The sequence below is a fragment of the Hyla sarda genome, chromosome 3 (genome assembly GCF_029499605.1).
Source record: "Hyla sarda isolate aHylSar1 chromosome 3, aHylSar1.hap1, whole genome shotgun sequence".
Classification (NCBI taxonomy): domain Eukaryota; kingdom Metazoa; phylum Chordata; class Amphibia; order Anura; family Hylidae; genus Hyla; species Hyla sarda.
This window is the reverse complement of record NC_079191.1, coordinates 285,497,994-285,517,731: the sequence shown is the minus strand read 5'-3', so window position 1 is coordinate 285,517,731 and position 19,738 is coordinate 285,497,994.

Here is a 19,738-nt window from a genome sequence, read left to right as displayed (position 1 = left end):
GGTGCCAGAACAGCATAAAAAAACACATGGCATACTATTTTTGGAAACTACACCCCTCAATGAACGTAAGAAGGGGTACAGGGAGCCTTAACACCCCACAGGTGTTTGACGACTTTTTGTTAAAGTTGAATGTGTAAATGAAAAAAACTATTATTTTCACTAAAATGCTGGTTTTTCTCCAAATTTTATATTTTTACAAGGGGTAATAGGAGAAAATGACCCCCAACATTTGTAACCCCATTTCTTCCGAGTATGGAAATGCCTCATGTGTGGATGTCAAGTGCTCTACTAGCAAACTATAATGCTCAGAAGAGGAGGAGTGCCATTGAGCTTTTGAAGAGAGAATTTGTTTGGAATGGAAGTCAGGGGCCATGTGCATTTACAAATCCCCCTGTGGTGCCAAAACAGTGGACCCCCCCCCCCCCCCCTACATGTGACCCCATTTTGGAAACTACACCACTCACAAATTTTAATAAGGGGTGCAGTGAGTATTTACACCCCACTGGCATTTGACAGATCTTTGGAACAGTGAGCTGTGCCAATGAAAAATTACACTTTTCATTTTCACAGACCACTGTTCCAAAAATCTGTCAGACACCTGTGGGGCATAAATGCTCACTGTACCCCTTATTACATTACATAAGTGGTGTACTTGGGATTGCATAGGGGCTTACATAGGGGTATTTTACGCCAGTGATTCCCAAACAGGGTGCCTCCAGCTGTTGCTAATCTCCCAGCGTGCCTGGACAGTCATTCACTGTCCGGAAATGCTTGGAGTTGTTGTTTTGCAAAAGCTGGAGGCTCCGTTTTGGAAACACTGTCGTACGATACGTTTTTTAATTTTTATTGGGGGGACAGTGTAAGGGGGTGTAAATGTAGTGTTTTACCCTTTATTATTTGTTAGTGTAGTGTAGTGTTTTTAGGGTACATTCACACTGGTGGGGATTAAGGAGAGTTTCCTGCTAGGAGTTTGCGCTGCGGCGAAAAATATGCCGCAGCTCAATCTTGAAGCAGGAAACTCAATGTAAACCAGCCCGTGTGAATGTACCCTGTACATTCACAAGGGGGGCAAACCTCCAGCTGTTTCACAACTACAACTCCCAGCATGTACTGAAAGACCGTGCATGCTGGGAGTTGTAGTTTTGCAACAGCTGGAGGCACACTGGCTGGTAAACCTTCAGTTAGGTTCTGTCACCTAACTCAGTATTTTCCAACCAGTGTGCCTCCAACTGTTGCAAAACTACAACTTCCAGCATGTACTGATCACCAAAGGGCATGCTGGGGGATGTAGTTATGCAACAGCTGGAGGTACGCAACTACAACTCCCAGCATGCCGAGACAGCTGTTTGCTGTTTGAGCATGCTGGGATTTGCAGTTTTGCAACAGCTGGAGGGCTACAGTTTGGGGATCACTTCACAGTGATCTCCAAACTGTGGCCCTCTAGATGTTGCAAAACTACACATTCCAGCATGCCCAGACAGAAAACTGCTGTTTGGGCATGCTAGGAGTTGTATTTTGCAACATCTGGAGGACTACAGTTTAGAGACCACTGTATAGTGGTCTCAAAACTGTAGTCCTCCAGATGTTGCTAGGCAACTCACCGGCATCCGTAGGATCCAGGGAGCCGCATCGCCATCCTCTGCCGCTGCCGATCACCGCCCACTACCACCGTCGATGGGTAAGTGGACCTTCGGCGCCGGTCCCCATCGGTTCCTCTGCTCTGCCCGGACAACAGTGGGTGGGCAGAGTGAGGGAACCAAACGTTAATCCCCCCCCGCCCCCGATCTGCTATTGGTCTTCGCTTCTGAATGATCAATAGCAGGGATATGAGGTGTGGCACCCCTGCCACCTTACTCCTATCCCTTCAGGGGGATTGTGGGTGTCTTGGACAACCCCAATCCCCCTTATTTTCCAGGTCACCGGGTCAACAGAGACCCGTATGACCTGGAATCTCCACAAATCGTCGGTATGAATTCACCGGTGATTTGCGGCGATCACTGACATGGGGGGGGGGGGGGGGGTCTCAGGACCCCCCTGGGCATTTGCATGGGTGCCTGCTGATAGATATCAGCAGTCACTCCGGTTCTGTCCCCGCCCGGCGAGCGGAGGGGACCGAAATTCCCATGGGCGTACAGGTATGCCCTTGGTCCTTAAAGGGGGAACTCCGATGGTCAACGTGTTTTTCCGTTTTTGACTTACCCTATTTGTTTTGTTTCATTTCTATTCTTGTTATTTAGGCAACTCTATTTCCGTTCTTTGTTGTCTTTTTATCCCCCACTTTGTTTTCCTATCTTTGCTTCCATTTCCTGTTTCTTGCTGTGCTGAAAACTACAAATTCCAGCATGCCACATGCCTTGCTGGTTTGGGGCGGCTCCTTTTTTTTTTTGTTTGTTTGTTCCGCCCTTTACCCACCCTACTATTTTCCCGGGTCGGCCCCCTTATATGCAGCACACTAATATAATCAGCCCTGGTTGGGATACATGGGCATACACACAAAAGGGACTACAACTCCCAGAATGTGTCATTCAGTCTGTGGTATAACACCAGCATGCTGCCTCTGTAGTCTCCTGGGGGTTGTAGTTCACCACACCTCTATAGGGCATACACCAGTGTTTCCCAACCAGGGTGCCTCCAGGTGTTGCAAAACTACTACCAGCAAGCCTGGACAGCCAAAAGCTGTCTGGGCATGCTGGGAGTTGTAGTTTTGATACAGCTGAAGACACCCTGGTTGGGAAAAAATGCACTTTGTTTGTAATATACTAAATAGGCTAGGACAGTGTTTCCCAATCAGTGTGCCTCCAGCTGTTGCAAAACTACAACTCCCAGCATGCTCAAAAGCTGTCTGGGAATGCTGAGAGTTGTTGTTTTACAACAGCTGGAGGCACACTGGTTTGGAAACACTGGTGTAACATGATGTGTATGCTGAATAGGCTAGGACATTGTTTCCCAACCAATGTGCCTCCAGCTGTTGCAAAACTACAACTCTCAGCATGCCCAAAGTCTGTCCAGGCATGCTGGGTGTTGTAGTTTTGATACAGCTGGAGGCAGACTGATTTGTAAACACTAGCATACACATACATAACAGGGACTACAAATCCCAGCAAGTGTCATTCAGGAGTCCCCCCCCCCACCACCTCCTTCACACATAGAAATCATCCCCAGTCCGAGATTTATTCTCCTGCAGTCTATACGTCCCTAACCCGTGCACCTTGTTATCCCTTCACATACATCTTCTCTGTCTTCTTTCAGTGCAGACCTGCGTCCTCAGAAGACAAAGCAGGGGGAGGGGAGATGTGTATGAGCTTCTTGCTCTCATGCACACCTGTGACCACCTGGAGGGGGAGATGAGGGGGCGTGGCCTATCTCTCTTATGCTGTTTTGAAAGAACAGAGAAAAAAAAAAGCCATGACATCTTGTCCACAGCCTAATCCTAACCTGTGGACAACAGTCAGAGATCCAACACAGAACTACAGAACTTCCTGGCCAACAAACAGGTAAGAAAAAAAGACACATGCTACACAAACATATAATACATGTCAAATGCAAAAAACATGAACATTAAAAGAAGATGTAAAATAGCCAAAAATCTTAACCACCGGAGTACCCCTTTAAGTACCAGGGAGCAAAGGCATACCAGCGCGCCCTTGGTCCCTAAGTGGTTAAGCTCCCATATGGGACTTTTATATGCAATTATTGCATAGCATTATACAGTCTGATCAGCGCTTCACTAATATAGGTTGCATTATTTGAGCTTTGATCCGGCAGCTACAGCTGAGGGGACCCCCTGCCTCCATTTTCCTCAATGTGATCACGGGGATCCGATGGGAACCACTGAGCTACTGGCAGCTATGATTTGTACCTTTAGAGACCGTGATCAGTGTTGACCATGGTGTCTAAAGCGTTAATGATCTGCAGTGCTGTAATAAATGCTCATTTACAGCCAGGTGTACATTTACGCCCTGGTACATTAATTCCCAAATAATTATAATAAAAGGAGGTGATCTGGGTGCTAATTATATGGCACGGTTTACATACAGATTAAGACCGAGAGCAGTGTCATTTTAACTCCAGAATAGTGTAAGAATATCCCAGCACGTCATGGAAATATTAATGGGTATAAGACATCAGGATAGTACTTTGAATGTGCTTTTTATTTTAAAGGTATTGAGCATACCTTTAAAACAGGAGGTCCAAATTTGGGACCATTGTGAATCAGTTTGAGTTTAGCCTAAGTTTGATTCGTGTTTGGTATTATAAGAAAGTTGGGAGTGAAATGGTAAGGGTAAGTCACCAGTTTAAGGAGATAAAAGTCCTAAGGGAAAAGGTAAAGATTCATATTGTTATTCAAATGGAATAAGTAGTTTTGGATATGGGTGGATATATTATTAATGAAGAAACTCTGCATCATTACTATGGTGGCACATTGGTGGCACATTGAATCAGTATTAGGATTAAATGAGGATTTTGGCTATCACAATAATTAATACTGACATTCTGGATGGCACTCTTAGGGTATGCAGTAGCCAAAATGGCATTGGGTTTTGAAGGTAATCCATGGTAGAAATCCAGAGCTCAGATTAAGATTTCTGCAATGGATTGCAATGGGTGGAATAGCTGACACAACAAGGCAAAATAATCATGTATATCTCAAGGATCAACACATAAACTGCAAATGAACAAATCCTGTAAGCATTTAAATCCTGTATATGCTGAAAACTTGACAGAAATCCACAACATCTGAACATGGCCATATGATTATCATGGAGCAGGTACTGCCATATTTTAGGGCAGCAGATGGACAGTCTAGCAATACATCCGGCACAAAATAAATAACTCCTTTCCTAAATAAACCCATAGCATGGTTCATTGCTAAAATACCAATGTAATTGCATAGTTGCTATTTGAATTTCTGAAGCTACTAGTTTAACAAAAACAACTTCTGTATATCAGTATCATGTAGGCCAAGAAATGACCATAGTTAAAAAGCTGATTTATAATGTTTTAAATCACTAAACACAATTGCCAAATAAGCTGTCTGTATGGCAATTGCAAATGTGTCCTCCTTTTGCAAGAAAGAATAACTCTTTTGGGAAGGAAGTCTAATGCAGAGCATTAAGTAAACGAACACTGTCATTAGTGCAAATGTCAAACTCATTAGAGCAGATGTTTCAGTTGAACATCACTACACAGTAAAAATGTAGAACAAATGTGCTGTCTTTGATTCAGTGCATTTTATTCTGTTTTATGAAGAGTCAATCAAAAACAGTTCCAATGTATAAAGTACAGCATGTATTTCATGTACAGTATAATATTCATAAAAGTTTAGGATTCTTCTCCTCAGGGAATCATTTCACCAGTACTTTAAAAGTAAAAAAATTGAATGCAAAATACATACAGTATGTAAGATGTTTTCAGTCAGTGTAGCTAATATTCTACTGGTTTAAGTTTTTGTATTTTACACGAACCCTTTCTGCAGGAAATTTACAACACTGGTGCTATGTAGTTACTGCCAAATACCGTGTTTCTCCGAAAATAAGACCGGTCTTATATTTATTTTAGTCACAAAAAACACACTAAGGCTTATTTTCAGGGTAGGGCATATTTATTTACGGTATGGGGGGCTGCAGCAGTGTGGAGGATGGGAGGCTGCAGGAGTGTGGAGGATGGGGGGCTGCAAGAGTGTGGAGGATGGGGGGCTGCAGGAGTGTGAAGGATGGGGGGCTGCAGGAGTGTGGAGGATAGGGGGCATCCTCCACACTCCTGCAGCCCCCCATACTCCTTCAGCCCCCCATCCTCCCCTTCCCCTGTCGTCCTCCACACTCCTACCGTACCCTACAGCAGTGTTTCCCAACCAATGTCCTCCAGCTGTTGCAAAACTACAACTCCCAGAATGCTTACCGCATTACCGCACTGTGGTGGCCGGGCGCAGTGTCGGGTCTGCGGGCATTACTGCGGTGGCCGGGGGGGGGGGGGAGGGAGGTGTGTGGAGTCTGCGGGCATTACTGTGGTGGCCATGTGGGGTCTGCGGGCATTACTGGCGGCCGCGGTCCGGATCTGGACCGCGGTCCGCCAGCAGATTACCCCTGGACTAGGTCTTATATTGCAGCCCTACCCCATAATCCTGCCAGGGCTTACTTTCGGGGTAGGGTTTATTTTCGGGGAAACACGGTATGTATGGAGGCAAAGATAGTGAGCAGTGCCTCAATCATCTGCAGTGGGAACAGTCATAAGAAAAAAAAAACATCCTTTTTACTGTAACACTCACGGTTCAGAAGGCAGGAACTCCGGTGGATGTGGATCCGCTGGACCTGTGTGGCAGATGACTCAGACCGTACCAGGAAGCGGAGTCTAAGGTGCTGCTGGTTTTCACCAGAGCCCACCACAAAACGGGATGGACTTGCTGCGGCAGGCGGCACCCAGGTCACTACCCCTAGCATGGCTCGACCACACAGGCGGCTGAGGGGGATCTTGGATGTCAGGACGTAGCAGGATGTGAATAGGCAGGCGGCAGAGGAGCAAGGTCAAGTCACAGAGCAAAGGATCAGATACACGGCAAGGCAACTCTCAGGAAAGCTTCCTCTCAGGCACAAGGCAACAAAGATCCGTCAGGGAAGTGAGGAGGGTGGAGGAATTTATCAATGAGCCACAGGTGAATTACATTGATGAGCACACTGGCCCTTTAAATATAAAAGCTCCGGCACGTACGCCCTTGCGGACAGGGACACACGTGCCGGAGCAGAAAGGCAGAGGCAGGGACAGGGGAAGCACCAGGTGAGTGACGTGGGTGCGTTCCCCGATGCGAGTCCCAGCCCCGCTGGCACCAGCAGGAAACGGGACCATGTGCTCACGCCCAGCGCGTGCGGCCGGAGCACTTAACGTAACAGTACCCCCACTTTGGTCTCAGAAAACTCCTGAGAAGGTCATGGTCCAGGATATTCTCCTCAGGCTCCCAAGATCTCTCCTCAGGACCGTAACCCTCCCTAAAAAAATAGTTTACCTCTCAAGGTTTTTGTAGTAACAATCTCTTTAACCTTAAAGAGGTCAGAAGAGCCGGAGACAGGTATAGGGACAAGACTCTTCTAAGAAAACCGGTTTATGAGAAGAGGCTTGAGGAGAGAGACGTGGAAGGAATTGGGAAAATGTAACGTAGCAGGTAGACAGAGTTTGTAGGAGACAGGGTTGATTTTTTTGTAGAATCTGGAGGGGACCAAGGTAGCGAGGACCGAGCTTGTAACAGGGCATCTTGAAGCGGATGTATTTGGATGAAAGCCACACCATGTCACCAGGAGAGATGGACGGAGGAGGTATTCTATTTTTATCACCTTGCGCCTTCATACACGAAGAAGCCTGGGATAACAACTGTCAAGTCTGTTGCCAGATTGGGGAGAAGTCACGGACCAGCTCATCAACAGCAGGCACTCTGGAGAAAACTGGGAGAGGAAGAGGAGAACGGAGAAGGAGTCCGTAGACAACAAAAAAGGGAGACGACCTTGTGGACTCGGAATCCTTATGATTATAAGAGAATTCAGCCAAAGGGGAGAAGGTCGACCCAATCGTCTTGGCGAGCTGAAATAAAATGCCGAAGATAAGTCTCAAGGATGTGATTAACCCTCTCCACCTGATAGTTGGACTGAGGGTGGTAGGCCGAGAAGTCCAGCTTGATGTCCAGATGGTTACAAAGGGCTTGGCAGAACTTAGAGACAAACTGCACATCCGAAACGATATACTGAGGAAGACCATGTAAATGAAAGACATGCAGCAAGAAGTACTGAAGTACTTTGCCAGCTGTGGAGCAGAAGGAAGACCTGGTAGAGGAATGAAATGAGCCATCTTGGAAAACCGATCTACAATGATCCAAATTACAGTGTTATTATTAGATGGTGGCAAATCGGTAATGAAATCCATGGCAATATGGGACCAGGGAGTCTCGAATGGGTAAAGGCTGTAAGAGTCCTGCAGCTCTGTCGAGTGGTTTTGTCACAGGCACAAGTTTCACAATAACGAACAAAATCAGAAACATCACGTTCAAGATGGGGCCACCAGTAATGCCGGGAGATTAGAAATAGAGTCTTGCGTATTCCAGGATGTCCTACTGTCAAGGAAGAATGACCCCATTTCAGTACCTTGCGTCTCAATCTGGTGGGCACAACGGATTTTCCCGGAGGAACTTGCTGAATTACGGCAGGAGCGGCAGGAATCAAACTGTCAGGAGGAATAATATGCCTAGTTGTCTAGTCCAAACCAATTACTTCAGAGGACTTGGACAGACCATCTGCTCTGATGTTCTTGTCTGCTGGACGGAAGTGGATGAAGAAGTTGAACCTAGAAAAGAACAGTGACCACCTTGCCTGGCAGGGGTTCAAACGCTGAGCAAACTGAAGGTATAGAAGATTCTTATGGTCAGAGTAGATGCTGACGGGATGAGAAGAACCTTCCAATAAATGTTGCTATTCCTCCAAAGCTAGCTTGATAGCGAGGAGTTCACGATCTCCAATGGAGTAATTCCTCTCAGCAGAGAATGTCTTGGAGAAGAACCCACAAGTAGCAGTCTTGCCCTTGGCATTTTTCTGAGTAAGAACGGCACCCGCTCCAATAGATGAGGCATCAACTTCCAAAGCAAAGGGCCTCTCCGGATCAGGTCTTGTAAGTGCGGGAGCAGAGGCAAACGCAGACTTCAGCCCCTTGAGGCCAAGACTTAGGATTAGATTCCTTCTTTGTGAGAACCACAATTGGAGCAACCAAGGGCGAAAAATGTGGGATAAATTGACGATAATAGTTAGCGAATCCCAGAAAGCATTGAATAGAATGTAGGCCCGAAGGACGAGGCCAATCCAACACTGCAGACAATTTATCTGGATCCATCTGCAGGCCCCAATGAGAGACAATGTAGCCAAGAATCGAAAGACTAGACTTCTTGAACAGACATTTCTCCAGTTTGGCGTAGAGATGATTCTTCCGTATTCGCTGAAGAACCAGACTAACATGAGTACGATGCTCCTTTAAGTTGGAAGAAAAGATCAGGATGTCATCTAAGTATACGACAACACAGGTGTAGAGAAGATCATGGAAGATATCATTGACAAACTCTTGAAAAACGGCTGGAGCATTGCAGAGACCAAAAGACATTATGAGATACTCAGAATGTCCGTCACAAGTATTGAAGCCTGTTTTCCAATTCATCTCCCTTGTGGATACGAATGAGGTTATACGCTCCACGTAAGTCCAACTTGGAGAAGACCTTGGCACCACGTAGACGGTCAAAAAGTTCTGTGATTTTGTTAAGTCCCCTGTAGTCAATGCATGGACGGAGTGAGCCATCCTTCTTCCCTACAAAGAAAAAAACAGCTCCAGCAGGAGAAAAGGACTTACGGATAAATTCCTTTTGGAGATTCTCCTGGATATACTCACCCATGGCTTTGGTCTCAGGAACCGATAGAGGGTATATCCTTCCATGAGCAATATTGGTACAAGGCAGAAGATCTATAGGGCAGTCGTAAGGACGATGTGGAGGCAGAGACTTGGACTGTTTCTTGCAGAATACGTCAGAGAAATCTTGGTAAGGTGGAGGCTGACCAGGCAAAGGAGGAGGACGAGAAACAACTTTAGGCTGGACTGGACTGAGACAAAGATTTTGACAGAACTGTCCCCAGCGAATAATTTCTCCAGTTCTCCAATCTAGTTGTGGAGAGTGATGTCGGAGCCACGGAAGGCCAAGAAGAAGCTCAGAAGTACAGTGAGGCAGTATATAGAATTAAATCTTTTCTTTATGCAAGACACCTACTTGCATGACTAGAGGCTCAGTACAAATTTTGTCCATTAACAGAGGAGATGAACAGAGGCTTGGCAAGCCGAATAACAGGAAGATGATATTTGTGGATGAAAGAAGCATCAATTAAGTCACCTGCAGATCCAGAATCCAAAAATGTAGTCTCTCTGAAGACTTGGCAGAAGCGAAGACTTGTACAGAAATTGTCAAGCGAGGAGAGGTGATATTCACACCAAGGGACGCCTCTCCTATATGCTCTAGGTGCGAGCGTTTTCCCAGATACTGTGGACAAACAGAACAGTCTTTGAGGAAGTGTTACGGGCTAGCACAATACAAACACAAATTCTCACTGCGTCGTCGTGATCTCTCCTGTTGCGTAAGATGGGAACGATCTACTTGCATAGCCTCTTCGGCAATAGGTGCAGGAAACTGTGGAGGTGTACGGTCAAACACGGGTGCCAGGCGGGGATATCGACATGTTCGAGCAGGTTCCCTCTCTAATCGCAGTTCTTCCTCAATCAATACGTGTGGCCAGAGGGATAAGTTCAGTCAGAGAAGTAGGAGGATCACGTGCAGCCAGGGCATCTTTAATACTCTTGACAGTCCTTTTTTGGATGTGGCACACAAGATCTCATCATTCCATGCAAGTTCTGAGGCTAGAGTGCGGAATTGCACCGCATAGTCACCAACGGAAGAATTCCCTTGACAGAGGTTCAGCAAAGCCGTCTCAGCAGGCACGTGTGGGTTCCTCAAGTTGGAAGCCCAGGGATGAAGCCCAGGCCAGGGCTTTTCCGGACAGTAGGCTGACAACAAAGGCCACCTTTGCATGTTCCGTCGGAAACAGTTCAGACATGAGCTCAAAATGCATGGAGCACTGTGTAACGAAGCCTCTGCACAACTTTGAATCACCATCATATTTAGAGGGTAATGGTAGACATAGCTGGGAGCCAAAAGACACTCCAGGAGCTGGAGGAGTGAGTGTGACAGGATGCGGTGCTTCTGCTGTTGCAAGGCCCAAAGCTGTTGTATCATAGCAGACAGGTGGGTATGTTGCTGCGCCTGTCGCGCCAATTGCAGAGATTGATGTACCACAACGGAGGGAAGATTCGCAACTTCAGGTAGGGGTACCTCAGCGGGATCCATGGCTGGATCTTACTGTAACATTCACGTTTCAGAAGACAGGAACTCCCGTGGATGTGGATCTGCTTGACCTGTGTGGTAGATGACTCAGACCGTACCAGGGAGCGGAGTCTAAGGTGCCACTGGTTTTCACCAGAGCCCGCCGCAAAGCGGGATGGACTTGCTGCGGCAGGTGGCACCCAGGTTGCTACCCCTAGTACGGCTCGACCACACAGGCGGCTGAGGAGATGCGAGGCACAGAAGTGATAAGGCAGCTCATACACAGCAAGGCCACTCTCAGGAATGCTTTCTCTCCGGCACAATGCAACAAAGATCCGGCAGTGAAGCGAGGAATTTATCAATGAGCCACAGGTGAATTACATTAATGAGCAAACTGTTAAAGCTGTTTAAATATTAAAGCTCCGGCGTGCACGGGGATGAGGACACATGCTCCGCTGCAGAGGCGGGGGAAAGAGAAGCCCCAGGTGAGTGACGTACTGGGACTCGCATGCGGGTGCGCCCGCGATGCGAGTCCCAGCCCCACTGGCAGTAGCAGTTAAGGGACCATGCACTCACGCCCAGCGTGTGCGACCTGAGCACATAACGTAACATTTACATTGTACGGTTTTATGTATAAGCACATAATTAAAAAAAAATCTGGTCCTTAGAAGGTCTTGAAATGAGGTAAAATGCAAATTCAGATGAACAACATCACGTGACAAATAATACATGAAATTCTTGATTTAGCAAAAAATAAATAAATCCAGAAGTAGTGTGAAAAAGTAAGTACACCCTTACTACTTTCATAAGAATTAAAAGGGTAAGTAGCAGCCAGATGCGTAAAATCAAATGCCCTTGATTAACTGATTACACCTCCCAATAGCGGACAGTTTTTTTTAATCTCCCGGCAGAGTCCCATAAGACTTAATGTATTTGCACCCTCCGAATAGGGGACATTCCCAATAGTAGACACTCACACTCCAAATAGGGGACAAAATGCTCCCAATAGAGGAAAAAACACACCCAATAGAGGCCAAAACACACCCAACAGGGGACAAATCACTCCCAATAGGGGACAACCAGGCTTATGTGCCAGCCCTACGTCTGCCTGACACATCATTTGCCCCCCTGCCTGATCCCCCTGTGCCCTTGATCCCCCTGTGCTATTTCATTACCCCTTTATTGCCCTCTGTGCAAATTCATCACCCACTCTTTACAAACCCTGTGCTATTTCTTTCCCTCCTTTTTTCTCACCTGTGCCACTTTATTCCCCATCTCCCCTTGTACCACATCACCTCTTTCCTTCCCCCCTCCTCCTGTTGTTCTTCTTATCTGGCCAGCAGGTTAGGGGTTCTCTGCGGGTTTAACGTTATCCTGATGTCCTCAGCGCTGCACTCACAGAGAGGCTGTGAGCAGCGGCAGCTGCAGGCAGTGACGAGTGACTCTCCTAACTTCACTTGTCAGTGCCCGAAGCTGCTGCAGATCACAGTAGGTGCAATGCAGAGGATGTCAGGAGAACAAAAAACCCTCTAAGAGCCCCTGCACCTGAGTCTGCTGGCCAGGTAAGAAGAACAACAGGGGGAGGAGATAAGCGGAAAAGTGATGTGGCACAAGGGGTAGGGGATGATGATTTGGCACAGGGGGATAAAGGGGGAATGAAATGGCACAGGGGGTAGTAAAGAGGGAGTGATGAATTTGCACAGAGAGTAAAAAAAGGGAAATTAAATGGAACAAGTGGGATCAAGGGGAAATGATATGGCACAGAGGTAAGGCGGAATAATTTCACCCAGGGCACAGGGGGAATAAAGTGGCACAGGGTATAAAGGGGAATGAAATGGCACGGAACGGTTCAAAGGGAGAAGAATGAAGTGGCATTGGAGGGATCAAGAGGGGGAATTAAACAGCACTGGGAGATTCTACTCTAATATCTTCTTATCATGTTTTCTAGGTAATTACACTCTGAAGTGAGTACAGTAAAGTATTCGCTCATTTAGAAAGATTTTTGAGCCTTTTTTCCCATTAGTGGACACTTTTGTTTTCCCCGTGAGTGTCCGCTATTGGGAGATTCTACTGTATCAACAAGTGTGACCATCTATATAAAAGCAAAAGTGTAACGGGACATGGCAGGTGGTGGATCCTCTGGGCCTGTGTGGATGATGACGTGAGCCGTGCCAGGGAGCAGAGTCTAAGGTGCCGCTGGTTTTCACCAGAGCCCGCCACAAAGCGGGATGGTCTTGCTGTGGCAGTCAGCACCCAGGTCTCTACCCCTGGTACGACTCGTTCACACAGGTAGCTGGGAGGTGGCTTGGCACAGAAGGAGACTGGCAAGACATGGCAAGATGGCAGTAGGTCAGGGCAGGTAACACAGGTGCAGGGGAGGTAAGGTAGCAAGGAACAATTACATGGTAAAAGGGACACAGGACTTTCCCTATGGCACAAGGTAATCAAAGATCCGGCAGGGAACCAAGGGTGGAGCAGATATTTAAGGACATTGGGCAGGTGTAGACACTTAATCGAGTACTGGCCCTTTAAGTGAAAGAGCTCTGGCGCACGCGTGCCCTAGGAGGCGGGGGCAGGGGCTGCGAGGCATAAGATGAGGGAGGTGAGTGACGGGCTTGGATTCACATGTGGGCGCGTCCCGCGATGCGAATCCCAGCCCCCCCCCCCCGGCAGTGGGGACATAAGCAGAGAGCGCTCACGGCCGGCGTGTCCTGCTGGAGTGCAGGTGTTACAAAAAGTGTTGGCAGTTTGCTAGTCTAGAGGTGAGATAAGTGAGACAAATCCGATCTTGCTCAAAACTTTTGAGTAAAGTCAGCATTGCGGCCACCATTTTAAAGAGAAATCGGAGAAATAACAAGAACAGAGAAATTACTGGTCCCAGAAAGCCTTCACAAACCAAAATCAAGCAAGCCAAGCAAAGCATTAAGCAGTGGTATGACCTCAGTGACCTGTCATCTGCTTTGCTGTGTCCAGTTGGTGCACTTGAAATCTGACTGGAGAATGAGCCCTATCACAACTATCACATCATAATGCAAAGCATTAGACTGACCTGTATTTTAGCATTAATATGCATTAAAAGTATGGAAAAGAGGTGGAACACAGCATGTCTTCAGAAAAAATGGCAAGGATGACGAGCTGCATTATTATTTACTTGTGCATTGACATATTGGCATATTAAGTGCTTGAATGAAAGAGATAAGTACTGGATATCCACACTGTTAGACCCTTGGTATGAAGTAAAAAAACTTCCTACGGCTTTCCTGCAGGAAACACCTGCCGAATGGGGGTCCACACTTTGCTCCCAACTGAGTCAATGCTACTTTGGCAAGAGGAAAGAGCAGCAGCATCTTCATGTTGAAGTATATGATGATGAACTTTTTACATTCGGTATTCCACTCTGACATGAATCGGCACCAAAGTGATGTATACTACCACCTCAACATCCAGGTTGAAGCATACCTAAGCTGTGCCCTTTCTCTGACAGGCACCTTCACCACCACCATCACTACCACCACCCCTGCAGTCCACTTGCTACTACAACACCCTACAGTCCACCACTGCCTGCTGTATGCTGGCTACTTTGACCCCCACCAGTCCACCACTGTCTGCTGGATACTACAAGCCCCACCAGTCCACCACCACCTTCTGCTCTGTCCTCTAGTTACTACAACTACCTTCATTCCACCACAGCCTGTTGTCTGCTGACTACAACTATCACCAATTCATTATTACTCTTGCTGCTGCTACTACCAGCCAGGCACACACAAACACAACCGAACCTATGATCCCCAAAAAAGAAACATTTTGGGGGGCTTTTCATGCAAAAATCTATTTCTTCTTCACTATAGTTGTAACTCTAAAAATTGAGAATTTTTGGAACTCTTGAAAAAGTCTATTGTGTTTTCATTTGCCAGACTCCAAACCTGTTTCTATACCCAAAAAATGTGTTGCTGCCCATTTATCTGGGAATGTCTATAAAGCCATTTCTACTGTGAGAAACATATTTCACAAGTGGATAACATCCAAGATAGTTGACAATATTCCTAGGAGTGGACATCCAAGCAAAACACCCCAAGGCAAGACCATGCAATGCACTAAGAAATTGCAACAACCCAAGAGCTAAATATGTTGAAGTTCTTGACACTGCAATTAGAAAATGACTTATGACTTGTAAGGAAGGATTGTTAGGAGACAACCCCTGTATCTAAAAAAATAAATAAAAAAAAAAGGGCAGCACATATGTGTGTTGCAGAATGGCTTACAAATGGCCAGAGATATTTTGATTAAACTTGGTACACATGTTACATGTCACATGTCAACTAAAAATATAGTCAAGTCCTAACCCATGAGGGTGGGAGATTTTTCCTGAGGTCCCATACAAGTCTATAGAACTTCAGGTACATCTCCTGAACAGGTTACTCGGGCTGCAGAGATTATCGGGGACTATAAAACATCTTTCATCCAAACCAAGGTGATAGTAAAGTATGATTTAACTGTCCGGCATTCAAGTGCAGAGAATAGTTTGACTGGGCGATGGGATATGAGGACAGAATATGAGGTCATGATATGAGAACGGGAGATGAGGATAGGAGCATCATTGTTGCTTTTCCTCTCAGACAAACTTAAAGTAGTAAAGACCAAGCAATGCTAGGTATTCTGCTTGTAAACAAATAAAGATAGTTACATTTTCTAAAAGTTGATGACTTAAAAAGTCCAATGCAAGCCTCATTATTTAGTATTTAAAGTTTCCTGTAGTATTTAAAGTTTTTGTGACCACAAAACTGGTCTTAAAATAGTGACAGTAAAAAATCTATTGCTGTAATGGAAACTTGACCTTAGTTAAACCATATAAGACAACATTTATGCTTGATTGACTGTCAATTGATGTGTTTAATGTTACATAGTTACATAGTACATAATGTTGAAAGAAGACCAGAGTGTATTAAGCTCAACCTACTTCTATTGTGTCCCTACTGTGATAATCCAGAGGAATAAAAAAAAAAAACCTTATGAGTCTGATAATAATTGCCCCATTCCTTCCCAACTCCAAACATTGCAATCAGAATAAATCTATAGATCAATGTACTGTCCCTATAAATCTAGGATCTATAACCTGAAATGTTATTACTCTCAAGAAATGCATTTAGAACCCTTTTGAACTCATTTATTCAGTTCACCATGATGATCACCTACTCAGGAAGAATGTTCCACAGTCTCAGTGCTCTTACAGTAAAGAACCCCTGTCTGTGCTGGTGTAGAAACCTGATTTCCTCTAGATGTAGACAATGAATCCCTGTTATAAATACACCCATGGGTTTACATACAGTAGATCATGGAGGCATTTTTGTACTGCCCCCTGATATGTTTATGCATAGTTATTATGGTCTGCCTATGCTGCCTTTTTTCTAAACTAAATAACCCTAATTCTGTTAATATTTCTGGGTACTGTAGCCCTCCCATCTCAATTATTACTCTAGTTACCTGTCTCTGAACCCTCTCCAGCTCCACTATATATTTCTTGTTTGCTGGTGCCCAGTACTGTACATAGTATTCTATGTGTGGTCTGACTAGTGATTTGTACAATGGTAGAATTAATTACTTGTATTGTACATCTAGGCCCCTTTTGATACATCCCATGATTTAATTTGCCTTAGCAGCAGCTGCCTAACACTGGTCACTACAGTTACATTTACTGTGAACTAAAACTACTTTCATTTATCAGTGTTGAACCTCATCTGCCACTTCTCAGGCCAAGCCTCCAAACCATCCAGATCCATTAGTAACAGTGTGCTGTCTTCTTATGTGTTAACCCCTTTATACAGTTTAGTATAATCTGCAAATAATGATACTTTACTATATGGTCCCCTACAAGGCCACTAATAAAGAATCAGACCAAAAACTGACCCCTGTGGTACCCCATAAGTAACAGTCACTAACTCAGAGTAAGTACCATTAATAACCACCAGCTGTTTCCTATCACTGAGCCAGTTACTTACCCACTTACCCCCCCTCCCCAAATATTGTGTCTGTACCTGTATTTGATGGATGGTCTCGCAATTCTTATGTGATTTTTGTCCCAATGTTTATTATTAATAGCTTACATAATGACTTTCATCTCAGGTCTTCCCAGGTTGCAGCTTCATTACATCACTTGGTAGGTGTTGAATGGTAGCACGTCGGCTTCAATGGGTAGAGCAAACGCTAGGTGGGAAGGAGCTCATTCTCCACAGGGCAGCAGGGCATTGTAGTTTTGTGAACAGCACACATAGCTCAGGTGTTTTGCAAAAGGGGGGGTGACTGATGTGTGGGAGGGGAAATGGGAAATCACTTACAAACAATTGATCCTGGTACTTGTAGTTGAAGGGAGGGAACTCCAACATGAAATAGCCATTTCGCAAAAAGAAGGCAGCAGCGTTATAATGGACTTACAACATAGCCATTTAGCCCCAAGACAAGCACGGATCCTTCCTAAGCATGTCCATTATTGTCTTTCACGTAAGTACTAAGGTCACCTTATGGTGGATAACCCCCTAAAGGGGTTAATACCAAGATAATCAAAACTTTCCGATTTTCTGAAAATATTATGTTATCCAACTGTGTTTCCATTCATCAAGATTATATTTTGACACCATTTAATTTTAGTCGTTAACAAACTGAAGACTATCATTGTCTTAAAGTAAGATTTTAAATGCTTCTCCCAGACTAAATCCCTCAAACTTCCCATATTTTTCATATAAATTGGCAGGGGTTTCACAAAGCACACAATTAACTATGTAAGGCTAGATTCACACTACATAATTTCCAATTGAAATTCTGCTTAGTAATTTCGGTAGGAAATTCTGGTGCAGCAGATTCCCATTGCTGGCAATGGAATTCCATTGCACAGTGCACAATTTCAGTATAGGATGTTCCACCTATGAAACCCCTGCTCATTCTTTATGTGGAATCCGCTGTGTAGACATTGCCGTCTATAGAGACGTCAATGTCTGCACAATCCTAGCCGCAATTGGAAGCTCCAGATATAATTTTTTGTCTGGAGCTTTTGTGAACCTAGCCTAAGAAAGGACATCTCCGACACATCCCCATATTTAGATTACATTCTTATGCCAGTTCTTTATTTAGAATTAATCTGGCAGTAGGAAAGTTATATATTGCCTTTACCTACTGGAGATGGAGGTGGTCCAATTCCAAATGTGTACCCTGTCCAAGGCCTATAAACTTATTAACACCTATTGTGCACCATCAAATTAGAGTATACAAGCACTATGTTAAGGCCACAGAAATAAATGCAGCCAATAGAGTATACAGTGGTCCCTCAACATACGATGGTAATTCGTTCCAAACGAGCCATCGTTTGTCAAATCCATCATATGTTGAGGGATTCGTGCAATGTAAAGTATAGTAAGCTGTACTCACCTGTCCCCGCCGCTCGAGATGGTGTCCCCTGGCCTCCGCTGGTCTCTCCGCTGTCTTCTCCGGTCCTCCACTGTCTTCTCCGGTCCTTGGCTGGGCTCTCCTGGTCTTCTTCGGTCCTCTGCTTTCTTCCGCAAGGCCTTACTGGGCCTGCGTAGCGACGTCATTACGCCGCTGCATACGCCATTCCTATTGGATGACGTGCGCAGCTTCGTATTGACGTCATCGGAGAGGGCCGAGAAGACACCGGAAGACCAGCACTGGACCCGGAGGGCACCCCGAAGCATCGTGGAGGGGTAAGTAATACTTACCGCACCACACAGGGAACATTAAGCTGCTATCCGGCAACAGCTTAAGCATTTGGCGCTGTCGGATAGCAGTTAATGCGATGGCCCCGACATAAAAAAGCATTGTATGTCGATGCTGACATCGACATGCGATGGCCTCTGAGAGGCCATCGTATGTCGATTTCATCATATGTCGGGGCCATCGTAGGTCGGGGGGTCACTGTACATTGGTATAATAAGTTAATTAGATTTGTTTCACACTGAATTGTTAAAGGAGTACTCTGAATCAAAACTTTTACCCACCATTAGCTAGCTTTCCCCGAGATATATAAGTATGTAAATTTCCTCAGTAGCGTTACATGCAGCAATCCATGTGTTCTAGCGATTCCGGAGAGCAGCATGTTTTTCCTAATTGTGACTGTCGTTCCACGCTCTCCGGCCGCCCGTGGTCATCTTTGGAATGATTCGTCATCATGCAGCGGTTCCTCCCCGTTATATGGCAGGCCCCACTAGTGCCATTCGTACCCTCCCATCTATGAATATTCATATACCCCCTTGTTTACTCAGCAGCTATTCGCTCTGCTTTGTAAACTCCTCTCCACAATCCTCCTATCAGCAGGCGTGAGGCGCGCCTGCGCACTCAGCAGCCTAACCGGACCGGACATGTGATCTCTCCCGGCCAATAATATAACTTAGAGTTACGCCGCTGTAACTCTAAGTTATATTCACAAAGCTAGTTACGCTAGCAATCTGAGTAAAGGCAGATTGAGCGCATGCGCAGAAGCATTGAAGAGCGCTGCTTCACAGAGGATACCTGGCTAATTACAAGCAAAAACAGAATATACTAATGCAAATTTTAATTACCGTATTTATCGGCGTATAACACGCACTTTTTAGGCTAAAATTTTTAGCCAAAAGTCTACCTGCGTGTTATACGCTGATAAGCCGCTGCAGTTCAATGATTTAAAGCGGGCGCTTTAAATCAATGAACTGCAGCAGCTTTGCAGGTGCAGAGACCTGCCGTTGCTGGGGTCTAGAGCCCTGCTGCCGGCCCTTCTCTCCCCCTGGCTATCGGCGCCACTGCCCGTTCTCTCCCCCTGGCTATCTGTGCCGCTGCCCCATTGCCGGCGCCGATAGCCAGGGAGAGAGAAGT